Below are 24930 nucleotides of genomic sequence, written 5' to 3' on the forward strand. Positions count from 1 at the left end.
TTACGACTTTATGGTCACGATTTGGTCGCCCATACATTGGCGCCCAAGAGCGTATATGGAACCGTTTGTTCCTACCACCCAGGCGTGACCGAAGGGTCCCAAGGGCTCGTTACCGAAAATCAATTAAATCGAACATGAGCTGTTGTCTCGCTCTCTCCTATAGCCCTCTTTCTTTCTTTCCTATACCCTGGTCCTACCCAAAATGAAGTACGCTCTGACTGATCGGTAAGCCATCGCGCAATGGCGGTGGCGTTTATTTTTGCTAATGGACCCACCCCGTGACGCCATAATACTTTGCTGATGTCGTCATCATGATGTGATGTCTGCCGTTGGTGCTGTTGGTGTTGGTGGCGTCGTCTACGTTGCATTGGTGGCGTCGCTGTGGTGGCGTCTCTGTGGCGACGTGATCCGGGCTGCGATCATGAACGTTCCTGTTCAACCGCGTGTTCCATAAGCGTACTTCGATCGTTGGCATGTTCTGTGACCTTTGGGTTGACCGTTCGATGCCGAATGCTCGTGCACATGTCGGAGAGGAAAAAAACATATCAAAACACTAGATTACTTCGGGGGTAATGTAAATGTTGTTTTATCTTACCTTCATGTGGACTGCAATCAACACCAACAGCTTCACTATCACTTTCCACTACATTAATCGACAAACACTCGGCTGCACTTGCACTGCACCGTCTGCGGAACGCGTGCTTCCCGGGACTTTGCCGAATTTCGATCGAGATTTCTCCGTCTCGTTTTTCTGTTCCCTTCTCTTTCGCACTGCCGTTCGAATCGCCCTTCGACTCTTGCGCCCTTCCCACCCCTCGTAATCGAAACCCACAAGCTCGCGTTCGTTTTCGTTCGCCCTTCTTCTCTTCCCATTCCGCCCTACCCCCGCTGTAGCCGCGTCCCACAAGCTCGCGCACGAAACCTCCTCTTCCTCGCGGTTTCTTTCGCTCTTTCCCCCGCTGCCTACGAGCGTTTTCATAGTGAGCGTAGCATTTGCCCCTTCCTCGACCCCGTCGCAGGCAGCGGGTGTTTCGTTTTCAACCTCCTCAGCCTTCCTCTCGCTGCGTCGCAGGCGGAGGGGTCTGCTCATTGCACACTGGGATGAAGCGTTTGGATGGCAGCTCGATTTCGGATGGATTTTTCTATAGTGAGAATTCTTCTCACTGCTATCTGGGTCACTGCTCATTGGGTGCTATCTGGGTAAAAAGGGTTGTCACTCCCGGTTGTCACTCCCGGTTGTCAGTTTTGAGGAGGCACTGAATTAAAGCGGACGGAGAGGTTTCTCGCGGCCCCAAAAAATCCATCGCAATTATTCGGGGACATCTTCGCGGTCGTGATCGTTTGTTGTGCCGTGCTATTGTTTCGTGCGTGATTCGTGTTCTGTGCGTGCATTTCGGGTGGATACGGGTTTGTGGTGCAGTTCGTCGTGCCCTTGAAATTCCGTGGAGGAGCGAGTGCAAAAGAATTTCCAGTGTGTGGAGTGTAAACAAAAGCAAAAGTCGATGCCATCGCAGTTTGTGGGGGTGTTGAGGGTGTGAAAGGGGGGAATCCAACGCGGGGGTGGACATCGGCGTCGCGCGGCTGCAACTTTATGTAAGTATTTTGGACCGTTTCTACCCAACTAGCGACAATCGGCCGGTACCAGCCGATTGTCCGCACCGAAAATTATCGGTTTTCAGTGTCACGGTCATCGGGGGGCCACCGGATACAGTCGAAAACGGCGTTTGCCGGGTGACCGGGGGAGCGAAAGGAAACCCCGAGTAGTGCGTAGGCTCATCAATCTCCGCCTCCAGCTTTCTAACCAGCTCTCCTCGTGGCCCTCCGGCGACACCAACCGGAGTGCCCGCCTACGCACTTGCCGGTGGAAAGACTTTCCGTGGGAGTTCCGTGCCCCCGCCTATCCTTGAGTTCGGAACCCACTCTCCGTCAACGACCCTGGTTCCGCCACGGTATTGACCGTTAGCGCACCTGGGACCAGGGGAGGGCTTTTGTTTTGCTGAGCAGACACTTTCCAGCCTGCCGGCCACGCACCGTATTATGCAAGACGAGCCGGTTCCGGAGCGGGGTTCTAGAGGATGTGGCTTCTGTCATCGGAGACCTATTTCCTTCAACCGTCGGGACGTAAGTGCAAGGTTTCGTTTTCTACGAAACGTATCCGCTTATTCCGTTAATTCCTGCTGCTGCTCTTCGCAATCCAAACCGCGTGCAGTCGCCACGTGCTGTTGCTGCATTGTTACCGTTACCGGTCAGCTTGCGATCGACCAGAAATCCTTTTCCTTTTGTTTTTGATTTGAAACTTGAGGACACCTCTAGAATGGACTTTCGTTGGGACTGGGCTGTGCTGTTTGTTGTTGGTGTTGCAAGAAGCACCCGGACATTGATACTCGGACAGGGAACTCAGATTCTCCCGGTGGTCCGTCTAGAAAGCGATCCTTGCAGAGCGTTTTTTTGTGTTTTAGCGAACTTTTGTGAGCACGATGCATCATCGTATTCGTTACATACAGTGAAGCCTGCACCTTCTGGCCATTCTCATTTAATCCATCTTTCCCATTGACCACAATAGGCACGTGCCAAGGGCCCCGCGCAGGTTGGGGCCCACAATTAACTACTAGTTTGGTATTATGTTTGAAAATTAAACATATTAGAAACTAGGGGAAAACATGTTTTAAATGGGTAACAATCTTCAACTAGCGGAAAAAAATCGCGCTACAGTTGTAAAAAAAGGGGGCCCCATTATCATAGTGTGTCCAGGGCCTCCAAGAGGCTAAATACGGCCCTGATTTAATCACAATTGTTTTCACAGGTTGTTAATTTACTAATAATGCTTTAGTCTGAGGAAACTAATTCACTCAAGAAATCTGACAAGACGAACGAAACTGAATACGAAGAATAATATTGGTCCAGAAGGAAAGAAGCCCTCTCATCCGCGATCTAGAGAAGAGTTCTCAGAAGAATATTTGGCCCCGTATGTGAGGATGGACGATGGAGAAGCTGATGCAACGCGGAGTTATACGCATTGTATGATGATCTCAATGTCGCGTAGCGCATGAGACTCGCCGGGCTTCGGTGGGCTTGGCATGTCATGAGAATGGCAGACGATAACCCAGTCCGTGAAGTCTTCTTAGTCCGTTTGGCTAGATAGAGAGAGGATGGAACGCCAAAAGTTAGATGGATCGACGATGATGTCAGAATAGCAGGACTATCGATCTGACGGATATCGGCGCTCGATGCTGTTGACGGATCTTCCTTGGTAGACCAAGACCGCTCGTCGGTTGTAGCGTCTGAAGTTTTGTTTGTCAAAATCGAATCACCGAAAGTTATCGGTGATGGAAGCTTAAAAATCACTTAAACTAACAAATAATTTGCATCAATATGTATTCTCTTATGCATTCTTCTTAAAGGCAATGAAAGACAAAACGACACCTTTTCCTTCATTTTACGTCATTTCTGGACTGAGACATTACCTATTGTGTGTGGCTAGATTCTAACTGGTACAGGATTTACGAAACGTCTGCAGCAACGATCGCAATCTGTTTTGTTTTGAAAACTTGCTTTAAACCATATCTAACTACCCAAATAGAATTTCTACTCGCTTCACGGTGCTAACACACTGCCATCTTCCACATTGATGACATGTGGTCTCAATTAACATGTTGCCAAATAAATGCATCATGTTTGTTATTGCATTCGACTGGTCGGTCTCGGTTCGTTTTTCGTTGGTCGTGATCCATCGCTTAGGATTGTCGTGATTGCCGAGTCGCTAGAGTCTGTATTAGTAACAATTTAGTGTAAAAATGCAAATCGTTAATTCATGACTGTGAGGCGTCTAGAGGTGTTGTTTATTCTATTTTTACGCGGTCTGCATGTTGGCGATTGTGTTTTGGTTGTCTTGTTTGCTCCTCGTATTCTTATTCAATTGTACGAAGAAGACCTCTAAACAAACAGACATCATCAAGGCATAAGAATGCACCGTCTGTAGGGAATTGTGCAGAATGCACAATATGCACTGTAGCATATGATGCAATTCTGATGCATTCCAGCATGTGATTTAACACTGAAAGTGGTAGTAAAAACTGAATTCTCAAAAATGATCCTCGAACACTACCATCAACTTTATTTTCTAAAAGCATTGAGCAGATATTTTACTTGTTAAAATTGCCCTCAATTTTATGATGCGTTCGGTGATTTTTTTATGTATGACACCGCGAATCTAAACTCCGCCAGACCGCCCGTTTTACACCCAGCTGTTTGTCCAATTTCAGCTCCGGCGGCCACATAGGGAAGTGGGGCCGATACAAGTAATGCCTTGTTGTGACATTCTGTACATAATGGCATTTCCGTTTCTGATTTACCGTCACACGCACCCCACCGGGTTGGTTGGTCCCCTTATCCTGTCTTGTGTCCACTTTGTTGGCGTGTCTGTGGGACCATTGGCCCTGGTACATTGTATAACGACACCGACGAAGTACCTCACTTTGTATACCATCCGGGCACCGGGCGGCGCGTGGAAGGGTTCAATTGCATTTATGATTCCGAGGGAGTAAAAGGAGAACGACGATGTTTTTTTTTGTTGCTATTTTGTTGTTATACATTCGACTCAAATACCACGTCAGCGGTAGACTGTTCCGTGTGTTATGAGAGGGGGTCTAGCTAGCCAAGTGGAATCGCCTAATCACTGCAACGAGGTCCAACAGCCGCGATGCTGAAGCACAATTGCGAAATTGTGCTGCTATCATTAGCCTATAAACGAAGAAGCATCCTCTCTCCATTCGTCGATGCCCCGGGACTCGAACCATATTTTGGTAAATCTTTTCTTCTTCGGTACAAGAATGACCCAGGATGCAAGTTAAGTAGCTTCCATCAGGGACAATATGGGGCAAAAGTTAGCCAAAGTTAGCTCCCCGTTTGTAAAGGTCCCGTTTTTGCTCTGGACCCTCCCTTCCCCCCCTCGCCCGGTGCACGGCACTTGAAAAGGTTTTGGAGAGGGGAATTGAAATTCCTGACCTGATGAAAGTAGCCCCGAAAACTCGTAAATCCCATTATTTCATTCCGACAACTTTGTACGCGCTGACCGCTGAGATGGTGGATCCCTTCCATGGTGGCCAGCCCCGGGGTCGGGCACGGGGTTCTGACTGGCTGGCTGCCGGGGCATCCGATTGTTCGCCATATTTCTCCGCTAAGCTTCTTGCTTCCTGCTTCCACGCTCGACAGTGCTTTGTGTTTGGGGCTGGTCCAAGCGTGTAAAGTTAGAAATTCCACTTGAAAATATGATTAAAAAAGCGAAGCGATTCTGAAAGTTTTGCTAGATGCTATGGGAGGGGGAGGCCAGCATACGCCCCATTCCCCGCGTGCAGCAGGATCAATTGCATTGCAAATCTTGTGCAGACAATAATTCAATCTCTTGCCTTGCCGCGAATGATTTTCAATAATATTTCCATAAGCCACTCTCGACCCCATACACTGGATATGATGGTGCAGAGATTCACTCTACCGCTACTTCTGTTACTACTACTACTACTACTACTGCCATTTGCCATTTTAGCATAAATGATCACCACTCCGATCAGCAGCCTCTCTTTCCATTGCCGGCTCTCGTTAGTCGTTCAATATTCATTTCCATTCCCCACCCCGGGGATCTGCTGCTGGCGATGGAGGTTCGATTGAAAATTCAGTAAAGTGTTAAAACCACAGAATAACTCAACACCAACCAACCAATCCTAGCGCTAAACTCACCGCACCGGTTATTCTTATCGTCGCGTTTACTTCCGACTGTTCCGTTGTGTTACGTCTTCTTCTTCTTCTGCTTCGTTGAACATGACTTCATTCGGAGCGATTGAACCAGTTCCAGAACCCGCGGTGCGCGGTGGCGATAGTGCCTTGTGCCAGCATTAGTTTGTCCTCCATAGTACCCCCATGATGTGGTGAGGTCGGCCAGCAGGTGGGGATGATGCGATTAGAGGCACACGTCATCATCATCATCGTCATCGCATCGTCGTGGCAATCCAAAGGGCCAGTTGTCGATGGTGGTTTTCGCTTTTTTTTTTAGTTTGATTGTAAGGGGTTTGTTCTTGTCGTTTTGCTTTGCTGGAGGAGAGGAAGCTCCTTGGTGGGTTAGGGTTGGTTTGTAATTAATTTAATTTCTCGGCCGACCGTACTTCTTTGGAAACGTGGTTGACAAACCATTCCGCCACGCCACGTATCTGGTCCGGGGCTGTTATCTTAGGTAACCTCCGCCACTTCTTCTGCACGAAGTTGTCGTCGGAAGGACCGGATTTCACCGCAGGCCACAACTTAATTAGACTTCTCATCCGCAAACAGAGCAAAACGACAACAGAACAGAAAAGAGAAGCATCCAACTGAAACCCCGGATTGTGCCCACCAACCAGATGTTGGTGTTTTTGGCAACATTCTTCACTTTTTTTTCGCTCCTCGCACGCAATGCCGATACGCCGGACGCATATTCGGAACAAATTGGGAATGATATTTGAGCCAGCTCGTAACAATTTTCCAAGCATTCTCTTGTGTATCGAATCGAATCGTTTGTTGCTGTTGCTGCTGCTACATCGGTTGATAAACTCGCAGCAGAAATAGATTTGTTTGTTTGGCGGGCATCGGCGCGTTCAAGTCTGACGGGGGGGTGGCCAGACTGACGCTGGACGCCCGGGGAGCGGCAGGATATCGGATAAAGATATTTAGCATTCCTGTGCTCGACACCGCCACCACCGCCGGCATACCGTTCCGCTGTGGCTCTGGCTGCCTCTTGACGCCTGGCATCGAAATGAATGTCTGTATTTATCAGCGACCGCCGCTCGCTCGCTCGCTCCTCGGACAGTTCGTGGTCGAACTTTCGAAGCAATGTTTACGCATCGTTGTGATTAGGCGCTAAGAGGAGAGGCGAGAGACGATCGAGAAACAACAGAAACAATTGGGAACCAGTGGGTTGCGAACGCATATGGCGAAGGGCGAAGGGTGTTGTTGGTGGAAAGCAATTTCCATTCCAAATGTACTCGCGGAGAATGAGTTCGTGTTTCGATTCTGGTGGCTACGGCGCGTAGCCCCGTTGTTGGTTGATGGTGAAGGAAAAGTTAATGAATCAGTCGGCTGTTGGTTGTGTTGGTTGCAGCTCCGAACACTCCCACGTCCTTTTCAGTTATGATTTGCACGTGTTTCGCCAGCTGCATGACGATTTGGCAATGCAGCTGATAACAATATTACGCTTTCGAACCAAAAATAAAAAGTTGATAACCGTGAACCCTAGCGTTAGCGTAAAGCTACAACGGCTCATGCAAAACCGATTATTTGAATGTTTTGCGTATAAACGTTCTGGCAAATGACTAATAGACGATTAAAAGAACATCAAAAACACCACCAATCGTGAGTGTATGCAGTGAAATGGTTGGATTTAGATTAGTACTACCAAATGCAATGATTTGTTTTAAGATGCCTTTAGACCGGCATTTAGTTTTGGTCGTCTATTATACAATTCTTTCGGTTTTTCGGAATCAGCATCTTAGTTGTAAAAATAAAGAATATCAAATGGATTAGGGCGTAAACTTTAGTCTTTAAATAAAGGGCTGATTATCGGCTATAATATTAGTGACTGCATATTTGTCATTTTTTTCCAAAAAGCGTGTAACGATACCAATTGCAAGTAAATAAATAAATAAATTCTCAATCTAGACTGCACTATAATAGTTCACGATATTTTTGAAGTTATTGATCCAAATTCCTAAACCTTGAAGATCCAACCTTAAACCCTTGGAGCCTGTATCTCAATTGCTTGAAGGAATTTCTCAAAATGTTCTCATTTTTCATACAAATCAAATGCTAAGTTTGCGTTGGCGTGCCGCTGGTTGGCCACCACTGGTCCAAACACTTGACATTACTATAGTAATAATAAAAAAAAACAGAAAAAAATTCACCATTTGGCCGCGAGAGAAGGCACCCTTCTCTTTATCGGCATGCAAAGTCAAGCGTCAAACGATGGTTGACCCACACGCAACCTCAATTTGAGACGGAATTTATGCAGCTCCACGAATCTTCGTCACATCTTTTCGCTTACCGAGTGGGACAATTGAAAGCTGTGAGCGAAGATCCGAATTCTTTCGAGAGGTGTTCTGTGCTTTATTGTAGAGTTTTTACATTCATCTGAATAGTTTGTTGAACACCATGTTGCTCATCATTAAATGAGGAAAGCTTGATTCGCTTTGTTATCGATACCACATTTAATGATGCATGTTTCCACTAAGACCTGACGCGCCCAAAATAACCGGAAATAGTAGTCCCCGTGTCCCGTGTGATACGGTTTTTGGGGCCAGAACCCCGATCAAAAACAAAACCATCCGATCCGATACCGTTGCTGCGGCAACCGGACCAGGCCGGACAGCACCCCAAACCATTCCCGGGCTCAATGAAGGGTCAGCAAATCAACAACGACGATTGCCGCCGCTCGCACTACTCCGGGTTTTGCTTTCGCAGCACAACTCACCACCATCCGGGAGTCCGGTCCGGCAGCTTATAGTCATCGTTGTCGTCGTCGTCGTCGGCATCGTCGTCATCGTTGCCTACTAAGTTAATCACCATAAGCTGATTTACATTTCGCCCCATGAAACGGCTCTATCAAGAGCCGTGAGAGCAGCACGGCAGGATCGTGCTCCAGTGGGTGCACTGGGCGGAGAGACCGGACAATTTATGCGTGTGCCTGTGGGGCGGGGGGAGCACAATGCTTTGAGTAGCCGCCACCGACGCCGCGTGTGCCGTTGGCAATTTGCTGTGTGTTTTGGGTTGGCAAGAAGCAGACACTGAGGCTGAAGCTGAAGCTGAGCTGTTGTGTGCTTGTGTGTCGCTATGATAGGCCGATGACGGTGGAGATGCCACATGAGGTAGCCTCTTGTATCGGCTTACAAGATAGCTAATGCACACACACACACACATTCCAGACTCCAAGAAGAACGCGACGCACAGGGAGGCAGGCTGGATGCTGCATACGTAGCGCTGGTGGTGACATAAACTTGCCACCGAAAGCAAAATACTCGATCGCATGATTTATGCAGAGAAGAAATTGAACGCCAACGACAGAATCGATTGTGGTGATGGCGCACCTGGCATATTCGGCATATATTGGATTGGTCTCTATAAAGCGCCTGTTGCTGCTGTTCTGTTCGTCCTTCGATCCATCGCGCAAAAGTTGAGAATTCCACCCTCCCTTCCAACACCACCACCGTCGGTCTTGAGATCGAAAACTCCTCGACTTGACTTCCTTCTTGAGGTCAACTTCTCTGGTGTTCTTCAACATGTCAGAAAGGAAGGGATGTTTCAGCAAACGCATTACAACGATCCCTTACCTTTTCGACCCTTTGGACTTTTCCAAAAGGTCTGCATCGCGCTGTGGCAGGGAAAATCGATTAAATATTTTATTGCCAAAAAGCAGGCGTACGTGTGGCGGGAGTCACACAGTGTCCTGTCACATATACAGGGACTGAAGAAGGAGGAGTAGAAAATATCGAATAACCAGCACACCCACCCCTCATGTACGGGGTCCTCTTGCTGCTTGAAATGTTGAAGACGACCCACACCACCAACGACGGCGGTTTAACCGCCGCACGTCGACTTCCGGTCCGGTTCTTTAGGTCCGGGTATCCAATTTATGGAATATAATTTCATCGATCCATCGATCCGGAAAAAAGCGACGTGGTGGACGCTTAGACAATATCCTCTTGGTCTTGGTAGGCGCCTTGGACGCCCTGTCTAGAAGTGAAATATCCAAGACCCCGAGTGTTGTGTTGTGGCCCAGTTTTATGCTAGGGCGCGTTGGGCGGTTTGGCCAACCAACCAGACGACCGATAATGAGTCCCGTCCCGTGTCCTGATGCCGTGTCAAACCACCATCTAGCCGGTTCAGCGTTCCGCAACTTTCCTTCCATTCGCCGCTTGCCCCGGCGCCTCCGACCTTTTTGCTTCTTGCACGACAGCTTGGCCTTTCTTTTCTAATTAACTCGAGCACACGCCGTCGCCGGACTGAGCGAACTCGGGAGGGCCGAGCTCCCCGAAAACGCAGTTCCATTTTGTGGGTCATAAAGCAATGCAGATTCAGTTGTGTTCTCGCTGCGTTGGCACCGAACGCGCTACGATTGCTCTGTGGCCTTATTTCCTGCTCCCCTTTTCCGACTCCGAGTGTCGGTGCAGCAAATTGCTAAACGCTTCACCGTAAGTTCCCTAAGGAGTGGAGCCTTTTCTGGATTGTTTTCTAAATTCTCATGCAGCTCCTACTGCTGCTGCTACCGCTGCTGCTCCCTTGTGGTTTCGCGTGAATCATCCTTTATGAGTCCTTGTGGGTTTCTGTTTTTAGAATTCCGGGTTCCGGGTTTTATGCGTGTTTGTGTCTGTGTCTGGTCCTGGTGTTGTGCGATGAAGATCGTATCATGATGCATCGGAACTGGAAATTCTTTATTGTGGTGTGTGGTGTGTGGTTTTCCGCTTGAGAAGGGCGCGCAGCGTTGTTTGGAAATGGCATTGGCTTGGCGGTCAGGACATGTGCAATCAACAGAGAATGGGCTCATCGTCGCCGTCGTCGTCCTTCTGATGTTTTGTAGGACCACTATCGCAGGGCTTTTCCTCATTCTTTCCTTCCTTCTAGCGGATCGAAATGGATGCGCCAGATGAAGTAGAAGAAGAACGGGAGTCATCAGCACTTCTCGCTTCTTCTCTCTTATCTGTTTGTTTTGCGGTGGTACTTCGTGGTTTGAAGGCACTCGACGACGACGACGAATTCATATTTCCTGCATACCACATCTCACATCTGAAGAACTAAAAATAATTGAAATCCTTTGTCCAATATCTTAGCACAGGGACCATCAATCGCTCCCAGTTCGCGGTCACACTGCAGAGCAGAGGACGCGTGCGTGGCAAACAAATGTTGATTTTGCGTCAGCTGACCAGGGCCTCGGTGAGATTTGGAGGAAAACCATCCACGAGTGCGAGTGTCCTCTATCGTGTTGTTCAACAATGCGTGTGGTGAGGACTACTCCGGAATCGCCAGGAGTGTGTATTGCAAATTGGAATCGAATCGAGAATGTCTTGCGGTGGTGACAATAGCCCCGAATGGAGGACCATCCTGTCGGACCGACGATAGCGTAGAGCATGAATCATCCCCGCTCTTAGTCGTTCCCCTGACTGGACACGCGGTAGCCAACCTTTTGCTTCATTCCCTTCGCTCGAAAAAAAAAAAAAACAGGAATTCGAACAAATCCGGAGCTCTGACGTATGGGGTGCGGTTTCTGAAGTGTCGTAAGGTGTGGTGTCCCGGTGCACAGAGGAGTATTTGAGCGAAAAGCTGGCCAGAATTCTGAAGCATGATTTTTTTATGTTTTAAAATTTTGCCTTGCTAATAATTTTAAAACATTCTACACATAACAGCACTATCACACAGAACTCAATTGTTGATTATATACTATCGATTAGCTATCATTTTTAGCTGTGAATTAGTAGCGTACGTATAGTTGAGCGAGGTGCCTCGCGCCATTCTTGTATGAAAAAAAAAAACAGTTATATTCAAGATAACAGCCTGCTTTTGGTATGCATGATTATCTACGATGTTAGTAAAATATTTTGCAATACTCTTTGTGGTTTAAAGTATGGCAATAGTTACAATTTTTTCATTAAAAAGGAACCTTCCCGAAATCGTATAAAAAACAGTAAATTTCAACTTTAGTTTTCTCAAAAGCCCAACAATGTCCACCAGTAATTCAGGTAACATTTGAAAGAGTAAGGACTCTAGAATATAAAACCAGCCGAAATTACTCCCCGTCGTTCCCGCTTTACCGGTTTTTCGATGTTTTTCTGAAATATGGGTTTTTCACAATTTTTCGTCTATTTTCTGAATTTACTTGAATTCTCTACCTGTTTCTTAACAATACTTGTGCAAATTACTTAAAATAATGCTCCAAAAAGGTTTTGGACGGCGAACTTTAATATTTTGTGGAGAAATAAGCACTCTCGCGGTGGTGACAATATCGAATTAATTCAACATGGCTAATGACAAATAGACGAACTTTCAGTTCTTAGGGTATAAAACCAACTATATAGCCGTGGCCACACGGGGCGAAAACTCTAGCGCAAACGAAAAAATTAATGCCAAAACGGTTTCGCTTAACCCTTACACGCTGTCAAATTTTTATACGTCCGCGGACTTTTTCGCTGAACCCTTGACGCTATCGAACGCTTTATTTACGAAAATGTAGGTTCTTTTCGTATTGTTTTTGCATTTTTAATATAAATATAGCGGCAACAGCAACAAAATCGTTAAAAACTGCAAAATTTATTCGGAAATCAACTTCAGCGGCCAAAACACAGATGAAAACAATACGTTTGACATTTCGGCATAAATTTTCGGGTTTTTACCCCTGCCACACGAAGCGAAAACATTTTGGCATTAATGTGCAAATTTGCGCGCAAATTTTCGCCCCGTGTGGCCACGGCTTATAAGTGGGCGATCCCCGAAAGAGATTGCTGATATAAGAGAAATAAAAAAAGAACAGATGTTGGTACTGCAACAAAACATTTTTTTCACTGTTTAACATCGATTAGCAATCATATTCATTAAGAATAACATCATTATGGGGTTTTGGCCAGCTTTTGGTTCAAATACACCTCTGTGCGGTGTTTGGCCACTTGTACGCTCCTTCCACCAGGCACAAGGTCCCGGGCGCGACAACCTGACGTCGATTGCAAGGAGGGAGAACAAAACCAAAAAAAAAGAATGAAACAGCCAGCACACCACACCCTCCACTGATGGCCGCAGCGACGGCGACGGCGACGATGGCGACGAATTTCCTATTTTTCATACCCACAACCTCAAGTGACCGAAAAGTGTGCGTTCTCCGGGCCGGGGCTCGGAACTTGGTGGTGGTCCCCGACATAACTTCTCAATTTGTGTAGCCCCCTAGTTCGCAGAAGGGGTGGCGCGGTCGATTTCACCTTGCACCGCGATCCTCTCTCACTCTGTTCCCCGTGCACAGCCAGGACACGATGATGATGATGGGGTGGTAGAAGGTGTGTCGCTTGCGCGCCGCCATCATCGACGCACCTCCGCGACGCACCAGGAAACACACACACACACACACACACACCGACAAATCCTTTTTCTCTTTTCCCCTTCAAGGCATAACAATAACAACAACAACAACCCCCAGGATGTGTGTTTGCTGCAGCTCCTTGGGGGTGGTGCGAAGGAAAAAAGGGAAATTCGATAAATTCAGCTGACACGCTGGTGTGTGTGTGGCCACGATCCCCTCTTTGGGACTTTTTTTTCCTTCTCTGTTGCCGGATTTGGCCACATGGCGTTCTGGCAGGAGGAGGTTTTCCTCATTTTATTCTTCTTCTTCTGTTATTGGCGAGGGTCGCGAAGTTCGTTGCGAGGAAGCCGCTTTGCTCCCTCCTTTTTATTTCATTTTTTCGTTTGACAGCAGGATCCGGTCGAGGGTGGCCTTAGGGGGCGGCCTATTACCACCATACCCCGCCAAGGGTCTTGGTCTTTGGTTGGCGAACGAGGACGACGAACGGAACGGAAACTGCCTTAATATCGTTAAGGACGAACTTTTGCTGAGGTACCAACCTTACACCAACGGCCCCTTGCCTCATCGGTTTCATCACTTTTGATTATTCATCCGCACTTCGTCTCCTACCCCTCCACTACCCCAACTCCAACAACCTGCCACCGATGGGCCAACGGTTTGTGAAAAGTGAGATTCGAAATCAATTCTCTTGCTGCTTTCCTGTGGGTATGGGGCTTCCCACTCTCCGTGGCTTTACCTTCGCTTTTTCGGAGAATTTCCTTCTTCCTTTTCCTACCGAGTGCGCTACGACGCGACGCGGCGCGACGATCACCGGTCTCTGTTTTGGTGGAGAACCGAGAACCTCTCACCATAGAACACGAAGCAAATGATTTCGAAATGTTTTTACAAGCCGCCCGAAAAGCCGCTTTTCTCTGGCCAGCGGTAGCGGTAGTAGAGGTACGGGCCCTCTAGCGCCGGTGTGGTGTAAGATTGAGTGGCTACTGGACCTATGGATGGTGATGGATAGAAAGAACGCTTCTGTTCTTTTGTTGGAAAGGAAGAAGGGAAGTTCGCACTCAGGTCACGCTAGCCAAAGGTTACATTTCGTAAGTGGTTTATGATAGTTTTTGTCCGTACCTTTCGGCCTGTCAACCAACCAACCAACCAGCCAACCGACCGTTGGCGTTGGCTTTACTGGCATGCTGACTAATTTTATATAGGCGCACGAAAACTGATGTCGCCGCATTACTACCACTACTACTGCTACTGGGTGCGTGTTGTGCGGAATTTGAGGAATTTGTTGATTTTGGAGGGAGTCAGAGAGAGAAAAGAGAGGCAAGGGGAGAACGGAAACCGTCGTAAAGTGTGTTTTGATATCGCCAAAGTGCCTCCACGTACCGTTAGTGACAAAAGTTAGACCACAAGGACGATTTCTAGCATGTTGTTGCTCTAACAACTTACGTGATGGATGCTTTTAGCAACTTTATGAAGCGTCCTTAGCTGGTTTATGGTGTCTTTCTGTACTAGGTAAAGCAAAGTTCTGTACTAGGTAAAGAAGGTTTTTTTTCAATATAGTAAATGCTGTTTTAATACAGTTTATTGATGTTAAAAATGCTTTTTAATAGCGACAAAAGAAAGGTAACCAAAAACGAGCAATAACTCATTATTCAAATTAATCATAGAATTAAAATAACTTGAAACTCGGGAAAATGAAACTATAATCTATTAGTACTTGTGTATTATTATGCGTTTTTCTTCGGTTTTAAATTCTTTAAATGCAAAGCATTTGGCGTTTGCTTCCTCATACCAAATTCTTTAGTTCGTAAAAATGATTGGATGATTCCTGACAGGAATAAGATGGATAATTTATATAACTTAGTGATTATGACGTTATATGAAGAGTTAATAATAGTTTAACTACCTGTTTTACTTCTCACATTGAGAATGGCCATTGCACCCTATGGCGCCTCCATCGTGGTAGAAAGTCGTGACAATAAGGTTAATCCTAATGATAATAATAAGGTAATAAGGTTAATAAGGTTAAACGTACGGCTCGTTCGTCCTTATATATGTTAAAAAAAGGTTAATAAGGTTGAAAGTAATGTTAGTGAGGTTTGGTTAATCAATCGTTTTTAACATCGTACCCCGTTGCCTTGTTATTTAGAAAAGTAAAGTATTCTTGCGACCATATTCAATGTTTTGCTAGAGTAGTTCTTAAAAAACTAAATTTTGTTTTAGTTGTCTGTTTCGTTCAGGATCTTCGGTTTGCAATCTACAATTGACAGTCTGGGTCGAAACATCTAGTTTCAAGCTTTCTTTTATTTCTACGATGATCTTTAGTAATGTTTGAGACAACTCTTGCTCATGCTTATGCGTCTTATGAGAAGAATTTTATTCAACGAACACTTACTTTTGATAGTCCAGCTGTTTTTTTTAAACTGCGACTTTAAAGTATGTTTATTACTGACAGTAGACGTTAAGATCAGTGTTCTTATTACTATATGAGATCCCCTTTATGATCCAAACGATTATGTTACTAACTTCTGTCACTGACTGTTTGCATGGGATTTTATTTTGGTTCAAGCAAGCATTCCCACCACGGGGGCCAACCTCCCTGGACATGGACGGTGGTCCATATGAGCCGGCCTCTATTCGATTCTCGGTCGTCGTGTACATTGTTAAAATGAATTTTACGTCCAGTAGCTGCTTATCGGCGCCAGATGTGTGTTTGCATAAACACACCACGCCACAGCGTAATGTTCCGAGAAACAAATGAGGCAATCGTGCACGAATCAATAATTCAAACCGCTCTTATCAAATACACACACAAAAACAACACCAACAAGCGAGCGCTCCCGTCGTACCGCGCTAGGGAATGTACAAAATGGGTTGCGTTTCCTTTAGTTGATGTTTTACCGAGCGAAATGGACCTGGTGCTGCTGCTACTCGATCGTCATGGACGTCGTTACCGGTAATCTTTTGGGTTGAGATGAACCATTTTCACTGATCAAATGGCAGGGAAAAACCTAAAATTTTACTGAAACTCAAACTGCTGGACCATAAAGCTGGCTTCCGGATTTGGTGAACCGACGGTGGTGGTGTGGCCACTACTAGACACACACACAGCTGGACCAAGGTCGCCACCAAGGTGGTCGAATAGTCCAAACAGCAGATGCCCGAAACGTCTCGGAAGGTTCCACGAAGCGGCTAAAGTTAATGCGAACTGATTACTAGCAATGACGGCAGGTCGTAGCACAACCAAGACGACGACGATCGACGTTTGTTACCTCGGATTGGCAAGGCTCCGGGGTTTGATTGGGGTGGAGGGTTGTATCCCTGAACCTAGACTTTTTCCTCGTGGAAACATACACACACGCACACGGCCAGTTGCGTTTTTAGTGCCTTGTTTCCTGCGGTAATGGGACACTTTAATGGGTTTTCCTCCGCCTTGTTTCCAAATGTCTTCTTGCACAAGGGCGCATTAATGCGTGTCGTCGTCCTGTGGTGTGTGGCGAGAAAGGAGGAGGTCCTGGTAGCGAATAAAACCGCGTCACGGGGGCGTGAAACAGAAGGAGAGAGCGAGAAAGAAGGAAAAAAACCGGAAAAACTCCACTCACGCTGGCTTAGTAATTTCGCTAGTCTCGCCCCCCCCCCCCCTCCCGAAGGACCCCCGAAATGGGGGAGGAACCGAAATTCGGTTAGGACCAGGCACTAGGCGCAGTGGCCGATGGCCTCGAGCTACAGACATGTTGCTGTTGCTGTCTGTTGTTTGGCTCATCCTCGGTTCTGCCCTCGGGGGACGTTGGTGAAACACAGGAAATTGTTTGTTTTTCCGGTCGGTCTCTCTCGCTCTGGTTCTGGTTCCTCAATCCACAATCCCAAAGCACCGCCCGCCCCGTGGACACTGCTGCTGGCACCTTTCCGCATGGACAAAGTTTTCACTTCATCCATCAAACCCTCCACGATGGTGGTCTCTCTGGTGGCAGCCGTCGGTCACTGCTCTGGGTTGGGTGTGTTTTGTGGTTTACAAACGTACGTACACACGCACGCACGCACGTAGCTCACATACACATATCGATGTTCCGGTAACAAGATTATGTTTGTCTCTTGATAAAAGAGAAGCTCCTCCACCACGAACTCTCTCTCTATATACTGCATCACGGCAATCGATGTGGATAACACCGAGAAGAATCGATAATAACGTACTTTACATCGTCAAACACCGAGCCGGCCAATATTAGATTACAAGTCGCGCACCACCCTTCCCTGTCCAGTCATCGAAATGGATTCTAGAAAACGCTGACTAAAGCTCCGGCACCGCAAGTTCTTTGTAACGCCCGGGTACAGCCGGTGTGATAAGATAGGAGCTCAGGTTTGTGGCAAAAAGGAAGAGCTTCTACTACTACTACTCCTTTCCGCTTCTAGGGTGGCCAATGTACGACAGACGGCTAGCTGGATGCAGCTAGTTCTTCCGCCAAACAAAGGATGATGGGGCGGAGCACGTAGCCCGACGCTTGGTTGGTGGCAGCAGCAGGATAAGATGACGTCGAGATCTTCATTTAGTGCGACGTCGCGTTGGTCTTGGGCCTCAATGGCCCCAGACTGCACTGGTGCTTGTGCCATGCTTCTCTCGCATGATGATGCTACTGCTGCCGATGATGCTGATGATGATGATGATGATGATAAGCATCAAGTTAAACGTGCGTTCCGGAGATGCCAAGGAACGTACCGTCTTCTTTGCTTTACGGCGCTGCTGCTACTGTTGGAGCATGGGGGCCGGGCCACTATCATCTGCGTTCGGCCATTGTTGGGCACGTTTCTGGTTGGTGGTGGCGGTGGTGGACGGATGAAACCGCTTTGTTAGCAGCGGAAGTACCTCCCAGTGGGGGTGATTGTACGGGGAAGATAGGAGCCGAGGGTGCATATTCTTAAATATTTCATACGCTTCGCGGTCATTACGGTAGCAGCTGTGCTGGGTGGGGGGGGGGGGGGGGGGGGGTGTGGGGGAGGCCAAGCAAAATTAGTTGGATGGAGCCGCGCCCAACCCATAGAGTAGAGCTCAGTGGAACGGAGATTAACCTTTTCAAACGCTTTTGGCTTCACCTTTCCTGTTCAGCCGTTAGTTTTAGCTCAACGTTCATAATCTATTTGATAATGAAATGTGACTTAAGTGTGGCCGCGCCGTTGCTAAATCACAATCAAACACCTTGATTGGGTCAGTGATTGGTTTTCGGTTCGAATTCGTTGGTAGTATTAATCGAAGATGAGATGCTTCCATTCCCAGAAGAAGGTGCGAAATGGTGGAGCTCTGTGTGTGATTATCCTTATCACAAGGCGTGCTTGTTGTTGTTGTTGGTTCACGTGGTTCACAGTGGTGCACAGTGAACGCTGGCCTTGTGGAATGCGATGGAGTCAAGATTTGGGGACATGTCATACTATCTTTTGATTGAACGATTCCGCCGCCAGATCACCACCGCGATATGATGGTGTCGCCGGCACCGTACGCTTGGCCCTTCGGTGTGCTGCGATGCGCTCCGTTTGTCCAGTCGCGTGTTATCTCCTTCGATGGAATGGAATTGGAATTTCGTTTGCGATTACTGTTTTGTCCCATTTCGGGTCCCCTCTTTTGGGAGACCCTTCTAAGGCGCGTCCTAAGCAACGTAGACACTGAAAGACCAATCGATTCAGTAGCGGTACATTCATGCGTCGCTAACCAATACATCATACGGAGTTTTTTTTTTTTTAAATGTGATTATTTAATTAAAAAAACATAATTTCATCCGATTTTTTTCCTTGTCCAATTATTTTCCGTGCCTTTACAATAAAAGTAATTTCATTATGTTGAAAGATATTGTTTCTCTTCATTTGATTTCTGCTATCAGGCACCTTATTTTAGCAAGCTATTGATCAGCGCCGTACGGATGTCATTATCAGTATTCGCTTCATATTCGGCTTCGCATGCGGTTGCTTAGGGACGGATCAGGACACCATATGGCTTATTGAATTCTATAAAACGTTTCTTGAGGAATTCTTTTTGTTTTGTTTGCTAATTTCCGCATTCATCGTTATATTATTGAAACACATGTAGCTTTTCCTTTTTTTTTAATATATATAATGACGGGCGAGCCGTATGTTATGTAGCTTTTCTTATTACAAGAATAAATCTCTTGCAAAGTTATTTTTTTGCGCATTAACTTTTGCGCAAGAAAATGTTGTATTCGCCTATTAACGTTTGCAGAAACAACGCAGACTTTTTATTAAAATCGATTTTCACATAAGATTCGTCGTTTTAATCAAGCATGCGTTTAAAGATAGCAACTCCTCTTACAGCTTCAATTCAATTCGTAATCGACGAACTCTCGACGTTTGTCCACTTCTGAGAAGCAATTATGACCATTTAGCTGTAAGTTATGCTTATTGTTCTTGGGTGCAATAACTAAAACAGTCCCATGATTTTGAAATAGATTTTGACATTCTCAACGATCTTCGATCTTTCTATCGGCCGCAGCATTCACACAAATGTTGCTTTTGCACTGTGCAGATAGTTGTTCTGAACCATTTCCATCAAAGATAACGGCGATTGTGTCGATCGTTCAATCAATTATGCTTTCAATTGTGAATACTATCTACTATTAGTAATTCAATAGTATCTACTATTAGTGATCAAAACTGCACGAAAATCATTACTTTCAGGAACTATTAATCTCCCTCTTTATCTCTTCGCCGATGTTCTGCACCGCAAGCCGCGCACATTAGCGCCGGCGTTCGTGATGGTGATCCCTCAATAGTTTGCGCCAATTACTTGCTGCACGGCGAGGGCGCGAGCTCGAGCGGCGCTTACAAGGTATTCCACTTGAAAGCAATTATCACTCGATTGTGGCAAATATTTTACTTCCACCGCGCGCATCACCGCGTTAACAATGTTATCCCTTCCTCCCTCTTCTTTCATTCAGTAATCATCGTTCGTCTGCGAGGCAGCAGCGGGGCCATTGCTCGTTACAGCGATGCAGTCCGTGCGTTCGCGCCGGTGTAACACAACACCGTACAGCACACGCAAGCAGACAGGCGGCGCGGTCGGCTCCTCTTGTGCATACCTTGCGGCAACATACGTGCGGCGAAACAAATGATGCATTAAGGGAGGTGCTCGTATCCAGGTCGCCGTGCACGGTGCTCGAATTGGCGCTTCGGCAGCACCGAGAACCTTACATCCAAACCTCTGGGTTTCTCTCTCTAGGTTGTAGTTTTCCCAGACCCCGGGACCCCGGGAGTTTTTCAACGCATTTCCACAGCCGTTTAGGTCACTCTTTCTACCTTCCTCTCTCGTACAGTTACTGCATGCACCCTCTTTGTCTGTCGCTAATTTACGACAATTCATCAAAGCCCCCCTCAGGAGCAACGACGTTACTAGAGCACGCTGCGTAGAGAGGAAGGCGTAGCAGCAGGAGCAGGTGTCACCGTGGAAGGTGCCTGGAGGTAGCGGCCTTTTTGTGTTTGTTGCTGATTGTGTTGCCTAGTCCCCTCTCTTGGCCGGATGGTTCGTTCTCACGGGAGTTTCAGTTGAGGCTGGCTGCTCATACGGAAGTGATGAATATTAATAAAGTTCCGCCAACCCCAAGGGGACCACCTGCCAGCCACCAGTACGGTGCCGGTGGTGACACGCTGGTGTTCGCCATTTTTATGCTTTATCCTTGCGCGTCAGCCATCGTCGACGAGAGCATCGGTGGTGCGCTGATGTCGTCGTCGTCATGTTCGGCGACGATTTAGTTCGGGGCGGCGGCCAGATGAAAGAGGTACCCCGATGATGATGGTGGTGGTGGTTGGCCAATTAACCACCGCCCCTCGAACTAGACTATTTATTTAGTTTCTGCTCTGTTTTTTTTTTCTTCTCGCTACGGAGGATTCTACTGAGCACGGGGCTAAAACAGTGCGCACTTTATCACTAATTGACCATTGGCCGCTGGCAGAGGATAGGTGTAGGGTTCGTTCGTTCGTTCGCTTTTGCCCCTTTCCGTGGGCAGGATGCTGCTGCTGCTGCTGGTAAGCTCTCCGTCGTCAGACGCCAGAGGGAATGATGCGAGACACCGTGAAAGACACGTGAGACCGCCCTGTCCGGAACATGCTAGTTCATTAGCCGGCGACTCATAAACGTGCTCTCCTGCCAGCAGCATCAGCGTAATCAGTGTGCTTGTCGTGTGTAAAGACCAACCATTACTATAGATTAGGGCTTGTGCGAATAGATAAGAATATGCGAGCGAACATAGTATCATACCAGCCGTTCAGGGTTGTTGGACAGAAGAACTCGAGCACAGCCCAAACCACGATCTCTGCTGCAAGCGTTCTCCTCGTCATTTCGTCATTCCGTGTAATTCCGCTTCACGTGAGAGTAGCATTTTGTTGAGGATTCCGCCGTCCGACCGTCGGCTGTCATTTGCGTGACATGACTTGGACTGTACATGGAATTTCATAATCGATCGTTCTGTTCGAGCCGAGAACGACATCCGATCATAAATCTGTGACCAACGATGATCACCCTGGGTAAAGCAAATTGGAAGAACGAGAATAAAGCCACGACCACTTTCTGTGGCCGTTTCGTGGGGATTTGCATTTCGTTTCCCTGCCTTTAACTGTGCAACCGAAACACGCACGGTCAACGCAGAAGATTTCCGCGATTGCGATCGAAACGTACGTGCGGAATGTGGACCGCACCGCGCGTCTCTTCTTTCCGTTTCTCTGCGCAATCATGGCCAGGATCTGCAATCGAAGCTGCTGACAAGACAAATTTGCCGAGCGGCGGTTTCAAGTGGCGCGTTTGCATTTGTTAAACAGAGGATTCACTTTGTCCGTCGTCCATTTCAGACTCCTCGGTTGGTTTTTGGCGAACGGCGGTGAAATAATACCGATTTGATCGATGAGACAATGAGAAGCTGAGGAGGTGTGATTGATGAGAAGATCCCGATTCGGTGATTGGAAGGGATGCAGTTTTATGCTGTTGGCACGAATCTGTTCTGAAGGTTCACTGGAGGTCACCGCAACCATTAGCGGTGCTCCGGGCAATCCGGAAGCCGTTTTTTGAAGCATTTCAAAAAGACGCGAAGGCTCGACGCGAAGGCTCGCCGAAAGGCGCACACTTCTTCGTCTCAAGTGGCAGTACTGGTGGGGGTAATATGCAGCAGGCCTCTTCCTGCCCCAGCTCAGCTTTCAGATGCATTGTGGGCGTTGGATTTTTCTCTTGAAAAAGTAGGTCGAGGTGGTGTGGTGTGTATTGTCATCCGGAGAAGTCCGGAGCTGTGGATATGCCTCTCGATCGTTACGCGCTCCTTTCACCTCATAATACAATTCCCCTTTCTTGGAGTGGGGCTGGGCCGGGGGAAAAATGAGAAGAAAAAAAAACCAGAATTTCCGATCGTGGGAGGACACAACACCGGTCTTTTGAGGAGGATAAAAAAACGGAGCCAATTTTGGGCGAAGGTGAAATCAAAGCATCATCAAGCGGCCGCCGAGTTCCGTGGTGTGGTGTTCCCCCACGCACCACGCGCTCGCACGCACGCACGTGGTGTCGTATGTTCGGTGGATGATGGGATGTTGGGCTGTCTGTGTCGCGTGTCTATCATCTACAGGGCGCGCTTCCGATCGATGGAATCTCTATGGAACTCACCCACTCACCGACCTCTATACCTGTTAGCGACAGGTTTCGTTGGTTAGGTTTTTGGCCGCTTTCAACCTTTTTCCACTCTTCGGAGTCACGCCAAGGGGCCAGAGCCTGAGAAGACCTGTTCCACGGTCCCACGCGCCCGCATAAATTGACATCCATCCATCCATCGATTGTGCCACGATGCGATACCGTTGCTGGACGACGAATGCTCTCTCACTTTCTCGCTCTCTCGCTCTCTTCTCGGTGGTGGTGACGTGATTTTTATTCAAAAGGTGCATCCTCCATCTTTTTGCCTTTTCGTGAAAGGTGTGCGCTGGTGGCTGGTTGCTGCACACAGATCCTGGAATGGTGGAATAGGCATTCTAGGTAGGCTATGGGTTCGTGTTACCCGGGATATGAGTTATGCTGCTGCGATGAGACCGCGACGAGTTTGCCTTTTGGCATCTGCCGTGCTGTGTTTAAGCGCTTCGCTTCGACATGCCCGAGATCGATTCCCCGATTCCGGTAACGATGACGACGACGACGACGACTGATGACGAGAATGAGTGTGTGTTAACGACATGTCGAATCATATGCTAATCTGCTGATGGCGTTTCTATTTCCCGTTTCCCGGTGGCGATGCTCAAGTACCTCCGCGATGCTTTACCATTTTGGTGGTTTTGGTGACGGTGGCGGCCCCGTGATAAAGTCAAATCACTTGTACAAACACACAAGGTCCCCCTCCCCTTGTGGAAGTCGAACGAGCGAACGAACGGTCTAAATTGAAGCGCGCGTGCGGAGGGCTCGCGTCGCCGGAAACAGAAACAAAGCGGCTCCTCACCCAAAAAAAAATGAAGCGATTTTATTAATTAACAGCCTGAAGTGTAAGAAGATGGTGTGTGAATAGGGTGCGATGTGCAGTCTGGTGTGAAATCGTTGTTAATTAAGGTGACGACGATCATCATCCAGGTGCAGAGGGAAGGGAGTGTGCCTCGGGGGTAGGGGGTCGTCCAATGTCAACCTTGTTATGTTCACCGGTCCAGCAGCAGCAGCGTTAGTCAGTGCCGGAGGCATGGCGTGGCTTTCGTATAGAGGTTTTGCTTTTCAATTATCCGTTTGCTAACGAGAGTATGTATTTAGCATTTGCTGGCTGACCTCACTACGAGTATGGTTGGATTATGGTTTATTTTCGAGTAATGTTTTCAATGGATATGATCTTTTCTGAATGTTGACGAAGTGAATGTCTTCAAACTATTAACACTAAAATTATGTGAAGTTTTTGAAGAATATTAGATGAAGCTTTAAAAAATCTAATAAATTACATTCATCACATCTATTACGGGCAAGTATCGCTGAGGTGTATGTTATTCCATGAGCATCTTAGGCCAGTGCTGTATGTTCTAATAGGAATATAGGAAATGTCTTAGTTTTTTCGTTAGCTAAGAAATGTCCAAAGGAAATCTTGTGTTAAGTGTTTTAAACAATACTCAAAAAAAGTATGAACGATTTTTATTTAAACTCTTCATGCCCCAACTCCACTTCATACTATTTACTATTTACTGCATTGTAATGTATAGAAACAGTGTTCAAAATAGGAAAAAGATTGATGTAAAAGTTTTATAGATATTATAATAGAAACCTAATCTAAAAATGAAGGTTTTGGGTTACAAATTAGATAAAATATTGTTAATATTGTTAAGTTTTATCATTCATAGTAAAACAAACTTTGAAATATGCCAAGAGATCAAAGATAAAATAAATTGGTCTCGTCTTAAGACATTACAGACAGAAATAAATCACCACATGCGACTTATGCTACCGGGAGTACCATTCCAGTATTTGTCGTCTCCTCATAACTGGCTCAAAAACTAAAGCCACCAAGACGAAGCACCGCAAGCACCGATAAAACGTAACGGATAAAAGCACCGCCGAAGAAAGCCTTTAAATGTTGAGGAATGCGCGGGCCCAAAAATTCGGTCGAAAAGTTTGCGTGGGAGCTCGGCGCATATTTCGTTTTTCGTACGCCGCCGCCTACAGCATCCCAAGCAGACAGATCCGTGGGCCACACACTCTCTTTCTCTCCCGCTCACTCTCACTGTCTTCATCGTCCTAACCATTTTATGATATCACGTTTCACGCAGACTTGTGAGGGCATGGCGGACGCCAGACAGAGTAGAGGCAGAAGCCAGTCAGGTTGGAGGTTTTAGGCGGCATTTTCAGATGAACGACGAGCTGTCTTTAGCTGTCA

The 24930-nt window shown here is 47.1% G+C and overlaps 1 protein-coding gene across 1 annotated transcript in view; it reads left to right on the forward strand.

The window, feature by feature from the left end:
• Positions 1-1248: 1248 nt before the first annotated feature.
• LOC125957705 (bifunctional heparan sulfate N-deacetylase/N-sulfotransferase) overlaps positions 1249-24930 on the forward strand; it is a 145077-nt gene continuing 121395 nt past the window's right edge. Inside the window, exon 1 of the mRNA XM_049690574.1 lies at positions 1249-1593. The gene's annotated coding sequence lies outside the window, so the exon portion shown is untranslated. The remainder of the gene's footprint in view (positions 1594-24930) is intronic.

Source organism: Anopheles darlingi, chromosome 3 (assembly GCF_943734745.1).
Source record: "Anopheles darlingi chromosome 3, idAnoDarlMG_H_01, whole genome shotgun sequence".
Lineage (NCBI taxonomy): Eukaryota > Metazoa > Arthropoda > Insecta > Diptera > Culicidae > Anopheles > Anopheles darlingi.